The 21,323-nt window shown below is 47.1% G+C and overlaps 1 long non-coding RNA gene across 1 annotated transcript in view; it reads right to left on the minus strand.

Moving 5' to 3' along the window:
* LOC137656056 (uncharacterized) overlaps window positions 1–20,762 on the minus strand; it is a 41,009-nt gene extending 20,247 nt beyond the window's left edge. Inside the window, exon 1 of the long non-coding RNA XR_011046925.1 lies at window positions 20,649–20,762. This is a non-coding gene — a long non-coding RNA (uncharacterized lncRNA). The remainder of the gene's footprint in view (window positions 1–20,648) is intronic.
* Window positions 20,763–21,323: the final 561 nt, after the last annotated feature.

The following is a 21,323-nucleotide window of genomic DNA, read 5'->3' on the forward strand; positions in this document are numbered from 1 at the left end:
TCAAAAGTGGTGGGTAATCCCAGACCCCACGGTAGAGCCACTTAAGCTTCCACTATGACCTTAAACCCAAGACTCGCAGGTTGATTGAGACAGGAAGTAAAACTTGAGATAATGTTTTTATAGTTAGGTAAAATACAAATATCAAAAATTTGTAATCTGTTCCTACACAAATAAAAACCATAGTCCTTTGATAGGAGACTTATTCTTTGATAGAAGTCCCTATAACCAAAGTGGATGGTTTCCTTTCCCAGGAAGTGTCAAAGCAATCTAGGCATGAAGATGCCTCAAGTTTTAGGCTAGGTCACTACCAGGGACTGGAAGACAAAGTAAAAATCTATATGCATGTGGAGGATGTGTGCTCAGAATGTATGGGTATTTATGAGAAATGGGTTTGCATAAATTTGTCCATCCTTCCTTGGAAACAGCGGAGTGACTTCTGCACTCCGAGGGCAAGAAAGAGGATGTATAAAGGGCCAGATGATCATAATTCTCATTCCAGACTTATTTACGACCGTTATTTTGGATGAGATATTTCGTCCCTCGGAAGGAGGTAGGTTCGCTACACTATCTCTGGGTTACTACCGCTGGGCCATGGAGAGGGATATCCAGGGGCCTATAGGTATACTCCCTAGGCATTGGGCACCTAAGATTTTCTATCGTTACCAGACTCCTGCCTTCCAGAACTGAACTACTGACATGTTTTTCCTGACAGCAAGGCCAAATCTGATATGACAAGACTAAATTTGCTCAAATTTGGGAAAATCCTTTTGTCTCTTTCGGGATGCGCCTTTGGTCTTTTTTGGGCTCAAGCCATGGCGTCCTGATGGAAGGTTCCTTTTTGGTAGCTTCCTTGGGTAAATAACTACTAAGATATTCCCAGAGAATTTAACCACAGGTTATCACAGAATTCTAACTTCTGGAGCGAGTATCCTAAAGGTTTCCCTTTTAAGACATCGTATATCAACAGGGGACGCATGTATTAACGCGCCACATAGCTATCTACACCCCGAACAGAGTTAATGCTTCGGTGTGTAAGGGCGGAGAATAGCTGGGAGCCGTTCCACAGCTAATCTCGTCCGTGGCTACTTTTGGTACTCGAGACGTAAACAAACGGGCGCCATTGCTAAATGACGTCACGTCCGTCTCCATCCTTTGCATAGTAGCTCGCCTTACTTAGACGGATTTTCCCTGTGCTTACTTTATCGACTTGCATCTTTATCATGTCGCTACCTTTGGCCTCGCCTTCTTCTGGAAAGTTGAGTACAAGGTTCCAGTATTGTTTAGTTAAGCTCTGACCGTAAAGTAAATTTTACTTTTCGAGATATTTGAGGTTTTGTGGCAGAGCTGTGCCTCAACCGGACCCGCCATTTTATGGCGTCATTGTTGTTCTGCATGCCTTATTTAGTTAGCCTCAACAACGCTTCCGGCCTTATTTACTAATCGATACTATTAGTTTATTTAGTCTTCATAGCTAGGAACTTTTATATCGTGTTTTGACGCTTTTTTACCGGTCATCGATTGACCCCATACCAGTTGGCTACTATAGCCCCCAGGCCAGAGCGCCTATATCAGTGTTCATGCATGATAATTATCAGTGATCCTAGGCTTATTTATGAAGATAGTGGCATTATTTTACAATACTATTGACTGTGATGCAAGTGTTTTCGCCTTCAGGGACCATATAGGGGATAGGTTAGTTAGTGTGCCTTTCTAACCTAACCTACATGTAGGACCACTATACGCTTCCTTCATCCCCCTGCCCTAGGGCATTCCCTCTGTGTAGCCTTGCTCCCCCTACCACGTAAGGGGATCAAACTATTATCAGAGTATTTTATCGCCTCTCTGTCCTCCCTAAGGGAATGATCCCCCCTTAGGGTTGCGCCTGAGAGTGAGGAACGGCTAGTCCTTCCTCTATTGCTAGGCTAGGTCTACGACTTTCCTGCAATAGCGATATGTCTTCAATCCTTCCTAGTTCAGGATGTACATCCCTGCTCTAGGTTAGGTTTTGGAGGGGTTAATTCTGTTCCTTGCTGAAACTATACCCATGCACCGTTTTCAGTCAAGCTGCCTTACCTTAGGCTAGGGAGTGTCCTCCCTTCCTTAGTGGCCGCTCTGGTACAGAACCCCCTCCATGGAAGACCCTTCTCTTCTCCCCTCCCCACCTATCTCTTGTATGGCCTAGCCTATACTTAGGTTAGTCTATACCCATCTGTCCCCTGTCCTACAACTCCTCCTTAGGGTGGAGTGATAGGGCTACCTTGAGCTTTTGTGTGCAGTCCGCTCTGGTACATATACCCTTCATAGTGTCCTATGGGGTTAGCCACTGGATTTGTTCTGTATGTAGGGGTCTCCCCCCCCCCTGGGTGTCCCCTAGCCCTCCCTTGGGCTACCCTAGCTCCCGGTCCTCTGCGGCCCCTGCTTCTGGGTGATAGAGTCAGCCTCTATCATGGGTACACCCACTCAGGGGGGATGTCTGGGAGTCCATGACTGGACCCCTACATCCCCCCTTCTGTCTCTTTCACTATCCGGGTGCCGGTCCCTTGCCGCCTCCCACCTCCTACCTTGGTGACTCATTCCATACCCCCTCGGCCGCCAGTACTCCGTGTGCCGGGGGACTGCCGCCTGCCGCCGGCTTCCAGCCGATGGCTCTCCCTCCTTCCTCATAGATTGGTCGTCCGCCCGCCGGCCGGCCCCCGGAGTGCCGGCCGGCCCCCGGAGTGCCGGCATCCACTGCCGGAAGTCCGGTTCTGCCATAACCATCCTTGTTCCTGTCACCAAACCGGCAACCTCCGACTGCCGGAGCCGCCGCTCCATCTGCCGGCGTACCGCCGCTGTGCCGGCGGCCGCCACCCTGGTATTACTCTTGACTTTTATATTGTCTGTCCTAATGCCAGAAACTCTGCTGGAGCGGCCTCCGGCGTGCCGGCGGTCTGCCGGAACCCTCCGGAGACGTCAAGTCGACTTGCACCCCCTTCTACTAGCTATCATCTGATATTGATAGCCCTACACTGCAACCAGATGGCTTGTTTACGTAAATGGATCAGTATCTTATTACTGCTCTATTGGTAATCATGCTGTCTTCTTGCATTTACAGATTTCCAGCATGCTGCGTGTATCCTAGCGCGGCTGGTTGCCGGAAGCCGTTACCCTATGGGATCTTTTAGTCCCCTAATCTGGAACTGAATGACCTCAGTCCCAACCTTATATCCTTGACAATTCCCATAGAATTCTATCTGCCCTATGGACTTCTACTGGAATTCTATCCTGTGCCTTCGGTCACATCGGATTGTCCAAGGATGAAGGTTACGGTAACCAGCCGGGCGGGATGCACGGAGTATGTTCCTATTCTATCTCATCCCTTCCTCTGTGCATCACACCCCTTATCAAGTTAAGATTAATGATTAATATTAACTTAGTTTTAGAGCCATTCTTATGACTCCCCCATACTCATTTTCTTTCTTCCACAGGAGGAGCAGATGAAGTGAGACTACGACTTCTGCGCTGTGAAACGCCCGCACTTCTACGGGCATACAGCGTGTAGGACTCACGCCCCTTGTGCCAACAAGAAAGGGGATCTGAAGTTCTGGGACCCGCAGAACTGTACGGTCTGCCAGGCTCGCCTAGTCGATGCCTTCCATAATCCTCCCTCAGCGGAGGTCAGGGACACTTCTCGGGATAAGCTACGCAAGTGGGTGCGTGGCTTCCAAAAGAATGCCACTGGACCGTACCTGGCCACCGAAGAAATGAGGTCCCTTCTGTTCCCCAAGGCCTCCCCCGATTCTGTGGTGCCCAAAGAATTGATCCCCACTGTCCAAATTACGGTGGAACCAGACGTAGTCATGGCCCAGTCCATGCACGAGTGCCACCTGGATTCCGAGAACGACGAACACATGTCGGATATTTCGGAGGGCACGGAGAAGACCCTTATGGCCCAAGGTGCGGAAGAGGAAGAGGACCAGGTGGAATACACCGAGTCGGAGCAAGAGGTCGCTCCTCCTTCCATCACCGCCCCTACTCCTACACCGACGGAAGTGTCTCTCCCGTCTACCTCCGCTACCCCGGAACCCATTCCATCAGCCCAAGAGATGTTCCGGATGATCAAGGCCATTATGGACGACAGGCTGAAAGAAAATCAAGAGTTCATCAGGTCCATGATGGGATCCAAAGAACCGAAGAAGATCTCGGTTAAGGATCTCCCTGCATGCTCACACGCCAACCCTTGGAGGTATGCTGAGCATATGGTTATCGCGACCGGCAGGATCTTTGTCAGCGATAAGATCGGCACGGTCCCCCTGGAAGATGTGGAGTTCTTCCCAAATTTCGAGGCCTACCCAGACTGTTACGTCCGGCTCCGTTCTGAACCTGCCTCTAAAGAAGAGACCGAACCCAAGGAGGAGATAGTGTTCGATCTCGCGAAGGCCCAGGCTATGCTAGCCAACACATTTAAAAGTAGGGGTTTTACCTGCTCTAAGCTTCCGGCCCTGAGCAAGAAGCACCCTACCTACGTCGCTCCCGACGATGCAGTCCTTCCTTTCATGGAAAAGGCCTTCACTGCGTGCCTCAAGGCTGTGGAAGAAGGAAAACCCTGCCCTGCACTGGAGGAGTGCAGACCCTCCTCCATAGTGACTCCCCCCGACGTTCGACACTGGAAGGATATCCAGCATACTTTCGTGGTGGGAAAGCTAGATCCTGACGTAGCCGGACGTCAGTTCAACGAAGACCTCCCGAAACTCAACGACCACCTCCTTCGTCGGGAACAAGATACGAAGGAGAGGCTCGCAGCATCCATGTCCCACCAGGTCCAACTTGACGTCATGGCTTGTGACACCAGAGTCCCAGACCACTACATGGTACTCGCCAAATCCCACATGGCAACCCTGGTGAAGGATTTGTACCACTTCATGAAGGCTCGGAGAGCCTGTCGTGAATTCGTGTTCTTGGGTGCCACTGTGAAACACGAACCCCGGAGGCTGATTTCCTCCAACATCTGGGGTAAACACCTCTTTCCCTCTGACCTCGTGAAAGAGATTACTGACAAAGCCGCCACGGAGAACAGGAACCTTCTCCACAAGTGGGGCATGTCAAAGAAGAGGAAATCCTCCCAGGACGACGGACCTCAACCCAAGAGGAAATCCTCCAAACAGAAACCCCAGCAACGTCAACAAAGACGACAGTTTCCGGGACCCGCTACTCCCCAAGTGGCAGCTCAGCCACAGCAGACCTTCCAGCTGGTCACCCAACCGGTCTTGTCACAGTCACCGGTTTTCACCCCTGCTTTCGAGCAACAGACGACTACCTTTCGTCCCAAAGGTAGAGGCTCAAGCAGAGGTGCAGGCAGAGACGCGTCTCGCCGTCCCTCCAGAGGCAGAGGAGGAAAGGGAGCTAGCGGCCGAGGCAGTAAGCCCTCGGGACAACAGAAGCAATGAAGTGCTTCCGGTGGGAGGAAGACTCCGCCAATTCCAGGATCGTTGGACCTTCGATCACTGGGCACACAGCATCGTCAAGAAGGGTCTAGGCTGGAGTTGGACTCAACCACCCCCAACCTTCCAGCAATTCTTCCAACAATCAACCCCCCTTCTGGAAGAATATGTCCTAGATCTCTTGAACAAGAAGGTGATAAGGAAGGTAAAGTCCACCAGGTTCCAAGGGAGACTGTTCTGTGTCCCCAAGAAAGACTCCGACAAACTCAGAGTCATTCTGAACTTATCCCCCCTCAACAAGTTCATAGCGAACGACAAGTTCAAGATGCTGACTCTTCAACAGATAAGGACCCTTCTGCCTCGAGGTTCTTACACGGTCTCCATAGACCTGGCGGATGCCTACTGGCACGTTCCAATGAACCATCACGCTTCCTCCTACCTAGGATTTCGACTCCAAAGGAAAAGCTACGCCTTCAGGGCCATGCCCTTCGGCCTCAATGTGGCCCCTCGGATCTTCACAAAGCTGGCGGACGCCATAGTACAACAGCTCCGCCTCCGAGACGTCCAGGTGATGGCCTACCTCGACGATTGGCTAGTCTGGGCTCCATCGCCCGAGGATTGTTTAAAATCCTGCAGCAAAGTCACCCAGTACCTAGAACACCTGGGATTCAAGATAAACGTGAAGAAATCTCGCCTCTCTCCAGCTCAGAAGTTCCAATGGTTAGGAATCCAATGGAACCTTCAGTCACACCGCCTTTCCATCCCCCAGAAGAAAAGGAAGGAAATAGCAGGGTCTGTCAAGCGACTACTGAAATCCAAGCGGATCTCAAGACGCCAGCAGGAACGAGTTCTAGGCTCTCTACAGTTTGCCTCAGTAACAAACCCAGTGCTTCGTGCACAGCTAAAGGATGCCGCGGGAGTCTGGAGACGTTCTGCATCCATCGCTCGAAGAGACCTCAAGAGACGGCTCCCAAACAGACTTCGACTTCTCCTCAAGCCGTGGTCGGAAGCAAAGGCCCTGAAAAGGTCCATTCCTCTTCAACACCCACCTCCATCACTCAACATCCACACGGATGCTTCGCTGGAGGGTTGGGGAGGTCACTCCCACCAAAAACAGGCTCAAGGCACATGGTCTCCCCTGTTCAAGACGTTTCACATCAACATCTTGGAGGCCATGGCGGTCCTTCTAACTCTGAAGAAACTCTCCCCGCCTCCCTCGATCCATATTCGTCTAACCCTAGACAACTCGGTGGTAGTTCGATGTCTCAATCGCCAAGGCTCAAGATCGCCCCAGATAAATCAGGTGCTTCTTCCAATCTTCCGTCTGGCAGAGAAGAAGAAATGGCACCTGTCTGCAGTTCACCTACAAGGATTCCGCAACGTGACAGCGGATGCTCTATCTCGGACAAGCCCGATAGAGTCGGAATGGTCTCTAGACGCAAGATCATTCTCCTTCATCTCTCACCAAGTCCCAGAACTCCAGATCGATCTCTTCGCAACGAGCGACAACAATCAACTTCCTCGGTATGTGGCCCCGTACGAGGACCCCAAGGCAGAAGCAGTGGATGCCATGTCACTGGACTGGAACAGATGGTCCAAGATCTACCTGTTCCCTCCCACCAACCTTCTGCTGAAAGTCCTCTCCAAGCTGAGAACCTTCAAAGGGACAGCGGCCCTAGTGGCTCCCAAGTGGCCCCGGAGCAACTGGTACCCCCTGGTCCTGGAGCTGCAGCCCAAGCTGATCCCTCTCCCGGGCCCAGTTCTCTCCCAACAAGTACAGAAGTCGACTGTCTTCGCTTCATCATTGAAAATCAAGGACCTTCATCTCATAATTTTCTCTCCCTGGCCGCAAAGAAGAGGTTTGGGATCTCGAAGAAAAGTCTAGACTTCCTCGAGGAATACAAGACCGAATCCACAAGACGGCAATACGAATCATCTTGGAGAAAATGGGTCTCTTTCGTCAAGGCAAAAAATCCTAAGGAAATCACCATTGATTTCTGCATGTCCTTCTTCATTCACCTTCATGGACAGGGATTAGCAGCCAATACGATTTCGACTTGCAAATCGGCCTTGACTAGACCACTACTGTATGCCTTCCAAATTGATCTGTCCAGCGACATCTTCAATAAACTGCCGAAAGCATGCGCTCGTCTACGCCCAGCACCCCCACCGAAACCGATCTCCTGGTCATTGGACAAGGTGCTCCATTTCGCCTCCAACTTGGATAATGATTCATGCCCTCTCAAGGATCTGACTCAGAAAGTTATATTTCTCTTTGCTCTTGCCTCAGGAGCCCGAGTCAGCGAAATAGTGGCATTGTCAAGAGAAGAGGGTCATATCCTGTTTACTGATTCAGGAGACATTACCCTCTCCCCGGATCCGACGTTTCTCGCCAAAAACGAATTACCCACCAAAAGATGGGGCCCCTGGAGAATATGCCCCCTGAAGGAAGATTCCTCTCTATGCCCAGTAGAGCGCCTCAAGGTCTATCTTCGCAGAACTTCGAACTTTGGTGGAGGCCAACTCTTCAAAGGAGAAACATCGGGCAGCGACCTGTCACTGAAACAACTAAGAGCGAAAATCACCTACTTCATTCGCAGAGCGGATCCTGACAGTACACCCGCCAGTCACGATCCTAGAAAAGTTGCATCGTCTCTGAATTTCTTTCAGAGTATGGACTTCGAAAGCCTTAAAAGCTTTACAGGCTGGAAGTCCTCGCGTGTTTTCTTCAAACATTATGCGAAACAAGTGCACGAAGTCAAACATTTTGTGGTAGCCGTAGGTAGTGTTATGAAACCTGCACCTAACTCTGCATAGAACAGCGAGTTACTTGGGACTCTAACTCTTCGGGTGCCTATGTTGACCCTCGAGCGATACATAGTGATGTCGAAAACACTTAGTGCTTTCTTATACTGTTCTTATCCCAGGTGAAATGTCATAGTCGTCACACAAGCGCCGCATGCCTAGAGCATGATGTGTTTTAATTAAAGACTGACGTTCCTCGAGAACGAGTGCCTACTAATAAATTTGAAATTCCCTTTCAGATTCAAGAGCAAGTCTTTATTACTATGTACATTATAATTTACTGTAAATTAACTTTACTTATTGCTGCAATTCATTTTATTTTTTCTGCAATTGTGAAATAAAATTCCTATTTTATTACTTGTGCGTCTCAATCCGCTCCTACTTATACTATGAAATATATGCCTGTCATAGTTTTATTATCCCCTTCCCTATGGTTCATGGAGATACTAAGATCCTAACCCTTAGTATATATTCACTCTTACAATGTAATATTCCAATACGAATACTTACTCTTCATACCCTAGAGACGAAACTAACCTTCTTAGCACACAGTGTCTAACCACCACTTGTCTGCCCTCCAGAATGTTCCGATATGAATGCCAACCATTCAGTCTTGTCTCCAAGTTCTTCAGGTTCTTCTAGCAAGGTGAATAGCCCTTCGATAACCACTTTGATCTCGGCATGGCCCGTGGGAACTTCACTGCCAAGGGGGGCAGGAAGATTCTTCCCTACGTTTCTTTTATTAAGATTACTATGCTACATTGTTCAAAGCCCTTGGCGCTTACCCAATAGGGGAAAATCTACCACGATACATTGATTCTCTGGTATTCTTCCATCAGGACGCCATGGCTTGAGCCCAAAAAACGGATTTTGAGCGAAGCGAAAAATCTATTTTTGGGTGAGATAGCCATGGCGTCCTGATGGACCCTCCCTGCTACTTCGTCCAGTTTTTAGGTCCCACCCTGCTCTGCTGTATCATGGTGATCGGCAAGCAACTGGCTTCAGGATGAAGACAGACGTGACGTCATTTAGCAATGGCGCCCGTTTGTTTACGTCTCGAGTACCAAAAGTAGCCACGGACGAGATTAGCTGTGGAACGGCTCCCAGGTATTCTCCGCCCTTACACACCGAAGCATTAACTCTGTTCGGGGTGTAGATAGCTATGTGGCGCGTTAATACATGCGTCCCCTGTTGATATACAGTGGAACCTCTACATACGAATTTAATCCGTTCCAGAACCAACTTCGGATGTAGAAAATGTTCGGTTGTCGAAACGAATTTTCCCATAAGAATACATTGAAATAGGATTAATCCGTGGTTGAGCCCAAAAACCTATGATAACTTCTTAATAAACTACTACACATAATTTTCCCATGAGAATAATGAACACTAAATTAGATAATAGACATGTAAATAAGAAGAATAGACATGTAAATAAGAAGAATAGACATGTAAATAAGAAGAATTAGCAAAAAATGATAAATAAGAAACGGGTTTTTAGCGTCACTTTACCTTAGAAACTCCAGCGCAGGTGTTGTTAGTCTTGCTACGCAGAGAGGAGACGGACGGGCGGCGAGGAGGTAGAGAGGTTAACTACGATAAACGTACACTACCGTAACTTATTCTAACTTACACTAAGTGAACTTTAACATAACTTAACTTTTTTTTTTTATAATTTATATTTTTTTTTACATTTTCTTTTTTTCTTTTTGATGATTAATTTTAATCACTTTCACTCTCTACACTTAAAATTGATTGAATTTTTTTCTCTTCACTCTTTGCTGTTTTCTTTGAACCACTTCCTTCCTCTTCATCACGAGTTCGCTTCGTAGTTTTTTTAAAGAAGCTATCGATAGAAAGTTGCTTGGTACAGCTTTTCAGAATGTTTCGAAAATAAGTTAGGGAAACATCATCAAACTGCGCAGCTACACGACAAACCTGCAATTTCTTTGGATGGTATTTGTCGATGAAGTCGACCACGTCTTGATATTTTCCTAACACCTCTTCTATTTGCGCGGAACTTATTGCAAGTTCACTCATACGGACGCCACGCTCATGCTTTTCAATAATTCCTTGCTTTACTTCTAAAGAAAGCATTCCCTTATTCCTTTTCTCACCACTACCACTTGCGAAACTAAGCCTTTTAGGACCCATGATTTTTGTAAAATACCGTAAAAGGATGAATGTAAAAAATCACGATTAAAACACAATTAATAGCAGAACGCACAGGGCACAACCACATAAAGCCAACGAGAACAGAGGACTAACCCAAGGCACGCTAATTGAGGGTCCCTCGGAGGTTGAAGTGCTGCCTTCTATTGGCGGAAATAAAAAACACATCAGGCGCTATGAGCACCGACTACGCATACGAGTATTGTTTACTTCGGGTGTCGAAAAAAAAATTCGGGTGTAGAGTAGGAACGTGTTCGAATTGTACTTCGCGTGTCGAAAAATTCGGATACAACCGGTACGACGAAAATTGCTACTTCGTGTGTCGAAATAAAATTCGGGTGTAGAGTCAAAAATTTGCTCGAATTTTACTTCGGATGTTGGAAAATTCGGATGTAGATACGTTCGTGTGTAGAGGTTCCACTGTACGATGTCTTAAAAGGGAAACCTTTAGGATACTCGCTCCAGAAGTTAGAATTCTGTGATAACCTGTGGTTAAATTCTCTGGGAATATCTTAGTAGTTATTTACCCAAGGAAGCTACCAAAAAGGAACCTTCCATCAGGACGCCATGGCTATCTCACCCAAAAATAGATTTTTCGCTTCGCTCAAAATCCGTTCTTTAGGCCGGTTTCTGTTATCTCCTTGCAGGCAAACCACATTCTATTCTTCAATGAAACCATAAACATTGTTCTTTGGATCTCGTCTCATTTCTTCCATTGCTATCAAAAGACAGTAAAGGGACGACAGGAGAGTCTACCTATCTATTGCCGATGCACCATATCAATTAGCTAAAAAGCACTCTATGGGGTTTCAGTATTTCGGAAGGTTCATATGTTACTACAGTATAGAAGTTATCCAATAATTGATCTATTATTCATCCAGTGATTTTCCATATATTCATATTAAATCGTATTGATCATTACCCTACCTATATTCTTTTTCATACTTTTTCAAGTAGCAGACGACAAGCACAGCGCCATCTGTTGTGGACACGCCCTACTAAAGCATTCAAATGCTCACATAAATTCAAGAGACATTCCTGTCTTCCCTGTACTGTCTTCGATTGTTATAAAAAGGATAGGAAGGAAATTCATCCTGGATCCTTCTAGACTCATCTTGTATAGAAAAGATGAAGAAGGATTAAGTAATGAATAGCTCAGTTCTAGAAAGGTCCTGCCCCAAGACTTCTGAGCCAATGTGAGGGAGACCATCTATCCTTCAGAATGACTTGCGGAGATGACAAGTCTTGAGGGTCGAAGCCCATACAGCTCCACCCACCTGGTCTGTACTATTCCACCCACCTGGCTCCTATTGCTCCACCCAAATGACCCCTACCGCTCCATCCGGTACTTACTGCACTCTGTAAGCATCATCCTCACAATAGGGAGAGGAGAATGCTCAGAGGGAACTCTGGCAGATAGATCCTTCTTTGACAATATCTTTTTCGGGAGAGTAGCACAGTTTGGTTGTGGGCACTGAATTGGGTACGAGAACGAGAGTTATGCATGCCGGTATGTCTTTTACTACAAGATAATTTCAGGCATGTGCTCTTCTAATACACTACTGAACACAGGAGAAACGTGTACTAAGGTGTCTTCCTGTTAAGAGACAACTCTCGGCACGGACTGCTTCTCCCTCTCCAAATCCCATCCCACATGACAAATTCGTAGATAATTTGTATTTTTCCTAACTATACAAACCTTAGCTATTTAAAGCGGGTAATTACTTTCGGCGTAGCTGAAAGGACGAGCCACAAAAATTTAACGAGGGATTACTACCCCACCGCTAGTTAGCGGGGGGGTAGGGAGGGTAGTTAGCTACCCTCCCCCCTCACGCACCTGTGTTGTAAGCTCACTTTGCTTAGACGTAGGACTTCATGGGGGACAGGGCTGGCAGGCAAGTTTGATTAAATAGCTAAGGTTTGTATAGTTAGGAAAAATACAAATTATCTACGAATTTATCATTTGTTCCGTAACTGGAATACAAACCAAGCTATTTAAAGTGGGTGACTTAACCCTTAGGAAGGGTGGAACAAGTCCCAGCCATACTGGCTTTGGCTTTGCCCGGGGACTCATTATCTGAGTGTGTTAGCACTCAACAATAAAGAGTCCCTGCACCTCGCTATGCAAGGGCTACGGCCTACATAAGCTGTGTGTGAAGGAAAAAAGTGTGACTCGTCCTAGGAAGTTGACCTGAAGTTCTTTAGGTGGAAACTTTAGACTAGGACTCTCCCAATACCACCTCGTCAGGGTACAGGTATGGGAACACAAGGGAACACGGTTTACCTGCAGTGGTTTGAGGTAAGCTGTGCAGAGAACCCAGAATGCTGCTTTCCCCAAGAGAGGGGAGGATGAAGAAAAGAATAAGGGCCAGGCATACCTTTTCATTCATGCAGACTAAAACCGGGTAACAATGCCCTCAACCCTCTGCTACTTGTCCATTAAGGAGCCTGATGTTTAAACCAGCTGTTGTGCAGCCACCACAGGGCCGATAGAGAACGTATCGAGCCTCCTGTGGGTCACGTCTTGCAGATAGTGGGCTGTGAAGGTCGTTTGACGCTTCCACACCCCTGCTTGTAGAACTTTCGTCACTGAGAAGTTGTTCTTGAAGGCCAGGGAGGTAGCTACTCCCCTGACATCATGAGCTCTTAAGACGACGTGATGGAGGAGGGTCAGGATTCAGGGACAGATGGATTGCCTTTCGAATGGATTGCCTTTCGAATCCATGCTGAGATGGTGTTCTTGGTAACCCTCCTCTTCGATCTCCCAGTGCTGACAAACAAAGCCCACACTTGGGGCAGAACTGCAGCTGTTCTCTTCAGGTATAGCCTCAGACTCCTTACTGAGCACAGTAGGAGATGGTCTGGGTCATCTGTTACGGAACGAAGACTCTAAATCCGGAAGGAGTCAAAGCGAGGGTCCGGCACTCCCGGATTCTGAGTCTTAGCAATAAACTCAGGGACGAAGCTGAACGTTACCTCCCCCCATCCCCTTGAATTGGCGATGTCATACGAGAGACCATGAAGTTCGCTAACTCGCTTGGCTGACGCCAAAGCTAGTAGGAACACCGTCTTCCAAGTCAGGTGGCGATCTAAAGCCTGGCGTAATGGTTCGTAGGGAGGTCTCTTAAGAGACCTGAGAACTCGAACCACGTTCCATGGAGGAGGTCTCACTTCCGACTGAGGGCAGGTAAGTTCATAACTACATATGAGTAGGGAAAGTTCTAGCGAAGAGGAAATGTCCACTCCTTTGAGCCTGAAGGCTAGACTTAAGGCTGAGCGATAGCCTTTCACTGCCGAAACTGAAAGGCGCATTTCTTCTCGCAAATACACGAAGAACTGCTATTGCTGGAATAGTGGCATCGAGTGGAGAGATACCCCTTCCACGACACCAACCACAGAAAACTTTCCACTTCGCCTGGTAGACCCCTGCGGATGACTTTCGCAGGTGTCCAGACATCCTTTCCGCAACTTGTTGCGAAAATCGTCTCTGCGAGGAGATGGTGGATAGTCTCCAGGAGTGAAGCCGAAGCAAAGCTACGGCTTTGGGAAAGATGTTGGCGTGTGGTTGTTTGAGTAGCTCGTGTCGCGGAGGGAGTTCTCTTGGAGGCTCTGTAAGGAGTTGCAGAAGGTCCAGGAACCATTCCGCATGATGCCACAGCGGAGCTATGAGAGCCATTGAGAGGTTGACCGATAGTCTGGTCTTGTTGAGTACCCTCCTCATCAGACAGAACGGGGGAAAGGCGTATACGTCGATGTTGTCCCATCATTGTTGGAAAGCATCTTGCCAGAGAGCCTTGGGGTCCGGGACTGGGGAACAGTACAGCGGCAGTTTGAAGTTCAACGCTGTCGCGAACAGATCCACAATCGGGGAACCCCACAAAGTCAGGACTTTGTTGGCTACTTGACGATCCAAAGACCAATCGGTACTCACTATCTGAGACGCTCTGCTCAGAATGTCGGCGAGCACATTCCTTTTGCCCGGAATGTAGCGAGCCAAAAGTGGAATCGAGTTGACTTTGGTCCATCTCAGTATCTCTACTGCAAGATGGGATAGCTGTTCTGAAAAGGTACCTCCCTGCTTGTTGATGTAAGCCACTACTGTGGTGTTGTCGCTCATCACCACCACAGAGTGACCTGCCAGGTGCTGTTGGAACTGTTGAAGGGCCAGAAAAACGGCCTTCATTTCTAGCACATTCATATGGAGGCACTTTTCTGATTCTGACCACAGGCCTGAGGTCCTGTGGTTCAGAACGTGGGCCCCCCACCCTTTCTTTGAGGCGTCCGAAAACAGCATCAAATCCGGGGGGAAGACGAGAAGATCCACTCCCTTTCGTAGGTTCTCGTCTGCCACCCACCACTGAAGGTCCGTCCGTTCCGCGAGACCCATAGGGATCAAGACGTCCGGGGAATCGTGTCCTTGACTCCACCGGGACTTGAATCGTCATTGCAGGGATCTCATTCTGAGACGACTGTTGGGAACTAGACGGACCAAGGATGAGAGATGGCCGAGGAGACGTAACCACGATTGGGCTGGGAGTTCGTCTCGTCTGAGGAAAGGACTTGCGACCTTCCACAGCCCTGCTATCCTGTCGTCTGATGGGAAGGCTTTGTGGAGATTGGTGTCCAATATCATGCCTAGATATACCAGTCTTTGGGAAGGAAGCAGAGAAGACTTCTCGAGTTTTACCATGATCCCTAGATCTTGGCAAATCCCCAGAAGTTTTTCTCGGTGTCGAAGAGGGGTTGACTCCGAGTCTGCTAAGATCAGCCAGTTGTCCAAATAACGGAGGAGACGGATGCCGATCTTGTGTGCCCACGAAGATATCAGGGTGAACACTGGTGAAAACCTGAGGTGGTGTGGAGAGACCGAAGCACAGCACCTTGAACTGGTAGATCTTGTTGTCTAGGCTGAATCTTAGGTACTTCCTTGAAGACGGATGGATTGGGATCTAGAAGTACACGTCCTTCAGATCCAGTGTGCACATGAAGTCTCGCGGTCTCACTGCGAGTCTGACCGTGTCTGCCGTCTCCATGCTGAACGGCAGACAAACCTGTTCAGAGCTGAGAGGTCGATGACTGGTCTCCAGCCTCCAGACGCCTTTTTTACAAGAAAGAGTCGACTGTAGAAGCCTGGGGACCCGTCGAAGACCTCTTAGAGAGCGTCCTTCTTCAACACGGTCTCGACCTCTGCCCAAAAGGGCTTGCCCTCTTGCCAATCCCATGGCAAGAGAGCTCAACGACACTGGATTCGCTGTCAGGGGAGGAAGAGATGTTATGAACGGGACGCGATATCCTTGGCTGATCACGGAGATCGTCCAGGAATCGGCCCAGAGTTGCTGCCACCTGTTCTCGCAACTTTGGAGGCATCCCCCCACTGGTGGACATGCGGGGGGACTGCCAATCCTAGCGTTTGCTGCCTCGGCCACTCCCCCTAGGATTTTTGCCTCCCCTGGAGGACTTCTTGCCTCTCCTGTCCTTGACGGGAAGGGGCTGTTTGGACACCGCTGCCTTTGCTGCTACTGCCGGCTTAGTCGTCTTTGCAGGGCGAGGTTGTTGAGGTGCTGGAGGCTTATATGGCTTTGATGGTAAAGCTCTCTGGAGAAGGGAGTCCTGGTTGGACTTCCTCCACCTCTCAGCCGCCTGCTCTACATCTTTCGGCTCAAACAGACTACTCCCCAAAAGGGAGGAATGTCTGAGCTCACTGACCTCGAGTTGAATCTTTCAGACACCGTATCACGGCGTTTCAGGATAGTGTTAGCCCACAAGTTCGAGACTTGGTGGGCCAGAAACTCGATGGTACGAGTGCCTGAAAGAAGGAAGGTCTCCAAGGCCTTCCTGGTACTCTCCTTAGACAAGTCTTCGGATCATATCAGGATGCCAAGAGATCCTAGCCAGATATCCAGCCACGAAGTGGCCTGCATGGCACACTTCGCTACCTTCTCCTGGCAGAGAATCTACGAGGCCGAGAACGACACTGGCCGGTTGGAGTCTCTCTCGAGAGGGACTCCCCTGGAGAGCTCTTCCACCGAGTGGTGGAGGGGAAGAGCTAAACAGGACTCCTCGACGATTTCGAAGTACCTCCTCTGGTGGACACGAGGAGGTGGGAGGAGTTTGTTTCCGGCGCTGGAACAGCTGGAGGAGGCTAGCTCGGAGAGCTGGCTCTCGACCTTATCTCTGGCACTCTTGACCCCCTGGGACCAGAGCAAAGCCGCGCTGGTTTTAGGGGGCTCTTGAGTACCAAAGACTCGGTCCAGAACCATGTCCTTGCCCTCTCGAGGAGGAATCTCCGGATCCGAAAATCCGTTAAGGTTCCTCATCAGAGTCAAAACTTGCCAAAAGGCATGTTCCGACTCCTGCGGCTCTCCTCCTGATGGACTAGCATCAGGGTCTCCAGTCCCCAAAGGCTCTTCTTGGGGGGACTCGTGGGCGTTCTCCGCGGGCTTAGCTGGTTCTGGTCTGATCCTCGAAGATGATTTCGGAACCGTCTTGGAGTCCTTCGACTTCCTCCTGGGAGGGATACAGGATTCCAACAAAGTTGGTGGGGGGCTCTTCTCCGCCTCCACCCGAGGAGACTTCTCGGCGCGAGGTGGGATTTCTCCCATTGGTGCGATGGGAGAACGCCTCACCTCACGAGAATCCCGAGGACGGAAAACCCTCGTCCACGGGGGATGGAGAGAAAGTCTGGGGAGGGGAGGGAGCCTTCCTCGACGGCTTCCAAGGAACCAGTTTCGCCCTTGGAGAAGAAACCACGTCGTCCACTCCTCTCTTCCTCTTCAGGGGGGCCGAGATAGCCGCTGATTTGAAGCCTAGTTCAGAGAAAGCGGGCTTAAAAGCCTACGCAACCGCTCTGATCAAGGGCCCAAACCAGGGCAGCCGACTGACACCCTCTGGAGGGAAGGGGATCATAAGATCTCTAGGAGTGGAAACTACTGTACAACTGAGTCTGCCTGAAAGGAAGAAGCTGTAGAAGAAAAGTTCCTGGACCTGTCAGGAGATTTTCCTCCCTCCGTTGGGCGCGCTGTCCTGCGCTTATGGGGGGGAAAAAGTCGTCTACCCCCATGGAAGATAATATTATTTGCAAACCACTTTTTGCATAAACATTGGGACCATGAGACCCTCATGGAGGGTATCGACATATCCTCGAAAACTAGTGTCGATTGGAGAAGTTTCTGTTCCGAGGTTACCGAATACTTCTTCGATAATCAGGAGGCGATTGGTGGTGATGGAGTAACAGTTGAAATAGACGAATCTCATTTTTGTAAAACTAAATACATCCGTGGTAGACCGTTAAGTGCCATATGGGTCTTTGGGGGTACTGAACGTGAACCAAAGAAATTTTTCATTATCCCTTTAGTTCCCCCCCTTTCTACTAAACGAGATGCTGCTACTCTAATTCCCCTCATTCAGAAATATATCAAACCTGGTAGTGTTATTATCAGTGATAAGTGGTCTGCATACAACTCTCTTTTGGAAATTGGTTACGAACATAAGTCTATTAATCATTCTGAACATTTCGTTGACCCCCTAGACCCAACCATCCATACTCAAAATATAGAACGGCTCTGGAGAGAAGTGAAGGAGTGGGTTCAGAGACCTGGAATGAAGACTGAATATTTCAAGCAATATTTTTCCAGGTTCTTTTTACCCACTACTACCCAGAACATACGTTACTGCACCACTTCTTTATTACTGCTAGTCGCCTCTACCCTCCTATACAACAGCCAATGGACCCCCTAGACCCACACGATCCCGATGACCCTCATCCATCCACATCTCAGTCATAGGAGTTAAGCCGTCAGTCTCACCCTCCGGTGACCCACAAGTTTCGTCGCCGTCTTCATAAAGGTAAGTCACTCCTCAATAGTCATTATGTGTGTTTTGTGACCGGGGAACTTCTAGGTTAGGTTAGGTGGGTTTGTTAGGTTCTGTGCCCTTTTTGTACTTTTTATATATTGTGTAAAAGTTATATGGAAAAATTATTTAAAATACGTATGGAAATATCTAACATTGCTATCGTTAGTAATGTCACCGTACTGTTGGTAACTATGTGTATCATTTGTAATATGGAGAATTTTACCGTTCAGTAAATACCTGAGGTTTGTGACCTGTCATACTCCTAGGTTAGGTTAGGTGGGTTTGTTAGGTTCTGTGCCCTTTTTGTACTTTTTATATATAGAGTAAACTTATATGGAAAAATTATTTAAAATACGTATGGAAATATCTAGCATTGCTACCGTTAGTAATGTCATCGTGTCGTTGGTAACTCTGTGTACCATACGTCAACGTTGGTAGCACTGTGTATCATTGGTAACGTTGCTAATGTTATCGTTCGCAGTACATTCGTAAGAGAAGTGACACCGTTGAACAAGTGCTTATATTTAAATATTTTAACAACATATATGTCAACAGTGATAATATTTAACCATTTTAACAAAAATATATGTTTTCCTGTAGGAAATAACATGATTTAACTGGTTTTCACCTTCATATCATCCGTAATAACAGCAACCAATTCGGTAAATGTGTAGGAGAGCTCCGCGCTCGATTTAAAAGTTTCTAAAAGTAGAAAACGAAAGAAAACAGTAAATTAGAGCTACAGTTACCTTGAAACTGTGAGATAATCCTCCTACAACCACCTAACTCTTACACAGAAAATGTAAGCATAAACCTACTACTACAATTATGGGGGACCCCAGTGGGAAGCGGGGTTTTTGGGTGGGGGGAGGAGGAGAAAAGTGATTTTTCGGGGCACTACCGAACCTAATACAACTACCTACCCTACCCTGGGGGCCATGTACCCCTACCTAGGCCTACCGGGGGGGGGGCTCCGCCCCCCCTGCGACCCCCCCTTAAGGCCACAGTAATTTTCAGGGCACCACCGAACCTAAGACACCCACCTAACCTAGCCTATGGGGCCCTGTACCCCTACCTAGGCCTAACGGGGGGGGCTCCGCCCCCCTTGCGACCCCCCCTTAAGGCCACATTGAGTTTCAGTTCAAACGAAACAAATTCAAATGAAAACGCCTTTTGCAAAAAAAGGAACACAAACTTCAAATTAGTCTCAATATCTAACTTACCTTTGAAACAAGACACGAAAAAATTGCACCTCCTCTTCCTTTTCCCACGAGTAACCACACTACGATCACACCGGAATGCTAATTTGTTGTAATCTATACGGAACACATTTTCACAATTAGGGCACTTTTTCTCTGCCAAAATCAAACCATGACGTTGAGCAAATGCAATTAGCAAATCAACTTTCCCTGAATAATGTACACAAAAATCCCCATAAGAAATAAAGCAATTGTCACAAGTGACACAGTCGGAACGGGATGAAGGTCCTGCTAATTGCTCCATACTTCACGGCAAAATGAGCTTTTCAGTTTGAAGGGGATCCGAGACGTGCAAAAATATTCCTCCGCGGAACTTCACGTAAACTGTGGTAACTGGTGGAAAAATAGCAGGGATAAGTGAAGTAATAAGTGTCAGCATTGGCTAGATTTGTAAAAACCGCCATGATTGGTTTTCAAACAGTGTGACGTCAAGAAAACACCTGTTATTGGTTAGAATAGCATTGAGAACTAGTTTGCCATACGCAGTAAGGTGGTGAAACAGCTCATTTTAGCCAAGACATCACACAGTAAACAAAAACAAACACTTAGAAAAAATCCAAGTGAAACATAACTATACACACAAATATCCTCGTTAAATAGAAGCTGCTCATATATTGACTATTATATAAGCGTTCTATATGATATAATAGTGAATTGTAGGTGTTTAAATTCTTCAAGATCTTCCGTGGAGCTCTCCTACACATTTACAACCAATTCGTCAACTTAAAGTTAGCCGAATTGGTTGATCTGTTTGATTGCGGTTGAAATGAAGGTCAAATTCTGTTAAATCACGTTATTTACTATAGGAAAACAATTTCTGTTCGAAATCACACCCTGTAATACAATACAAATTTACCATTGTCAGTCAGTGTTCTTTGAGGTCTTACCTAACCCAACAACTCATAATCGGATATGCGAGTTTGGCTAAATGTGTAATAATATCGTTACATTTACCCTATTTAGGTCTTACAGAGACCATTACTGCCTAAAATTGACTGGACTTTTCTCACTACCAATTGTTAACAGACCAGTCAGTCTCCTTTTAGGTCCTACCCAAACAAATAACTCGATCCTCTTACTAGATATGTCTACAAATCATTTTCATAATCAATACAAAAAATCTTTAAATAGTACTTACTACATGTAATAAAAAGGCAACGACATCAAGAAAATTTTGAGGCAAGTATTTACAGTCCTACGAAGAAATAATAAAACCATATAACTTCTATAAGTATAACCATAGACGCTTCAGATGGAATAAGGTGAGAAATAAATAAATCTGTTCTAAATCAAGGATCACTCACAAAGTTAGTAGCTACTCGACTCAATCAAGAACAAAGTAAACGTTTGAAGATCCATGGATTTGTTCATCTTTCAGTTTTGCAACTAGAATAGGTTTAGCCTTTTCATTAAATTTTGGACATTTTATTAAAGATATTCCTGTAATCGATTATCCCCTTACATGAACTCGCATGTAAAACTCTATATATTACTCAAATCTCTCTCTCTCTCTCTCTCTCTCTCTCTCTCTCTCTCTCTCTCTCTCTCTCTCTCTCTCTCTCTCTCTCCTATATATATATATATATATATATATATATATATATATATATATATATATATATATATATATATATATATATATAAAATTACTCGTGTTCTATGTGCACTGAGCTGGTAAGTTTAGATAGCTAGGATGAGAGAGATATTGAGAGAATGTATAAATAAATCTATATATACTTCAGTGGTAAGCAAGTGGAGAGAGAGAGAGAGAGAGAGAGAGAGAGAGAGAGAGAGAGAGAGAGAGAGAGAGAGA

The sequence above is a fragment of the Palaemon carinicauda genome, chromosome 17 (genome assembly GCF_036898095.1).
Source record: "Palaemon carinicauda isolate YSFRI2023 chromosome 17, ASM3689809v2, whole genome shotgun sequence".
Lineage (NCBI taxonomy): Eukaryota > Metazoa > Arthropoda > Malacostraca > Decapoda > Palaemonidae > Palaemon > Palaemon carinicauda.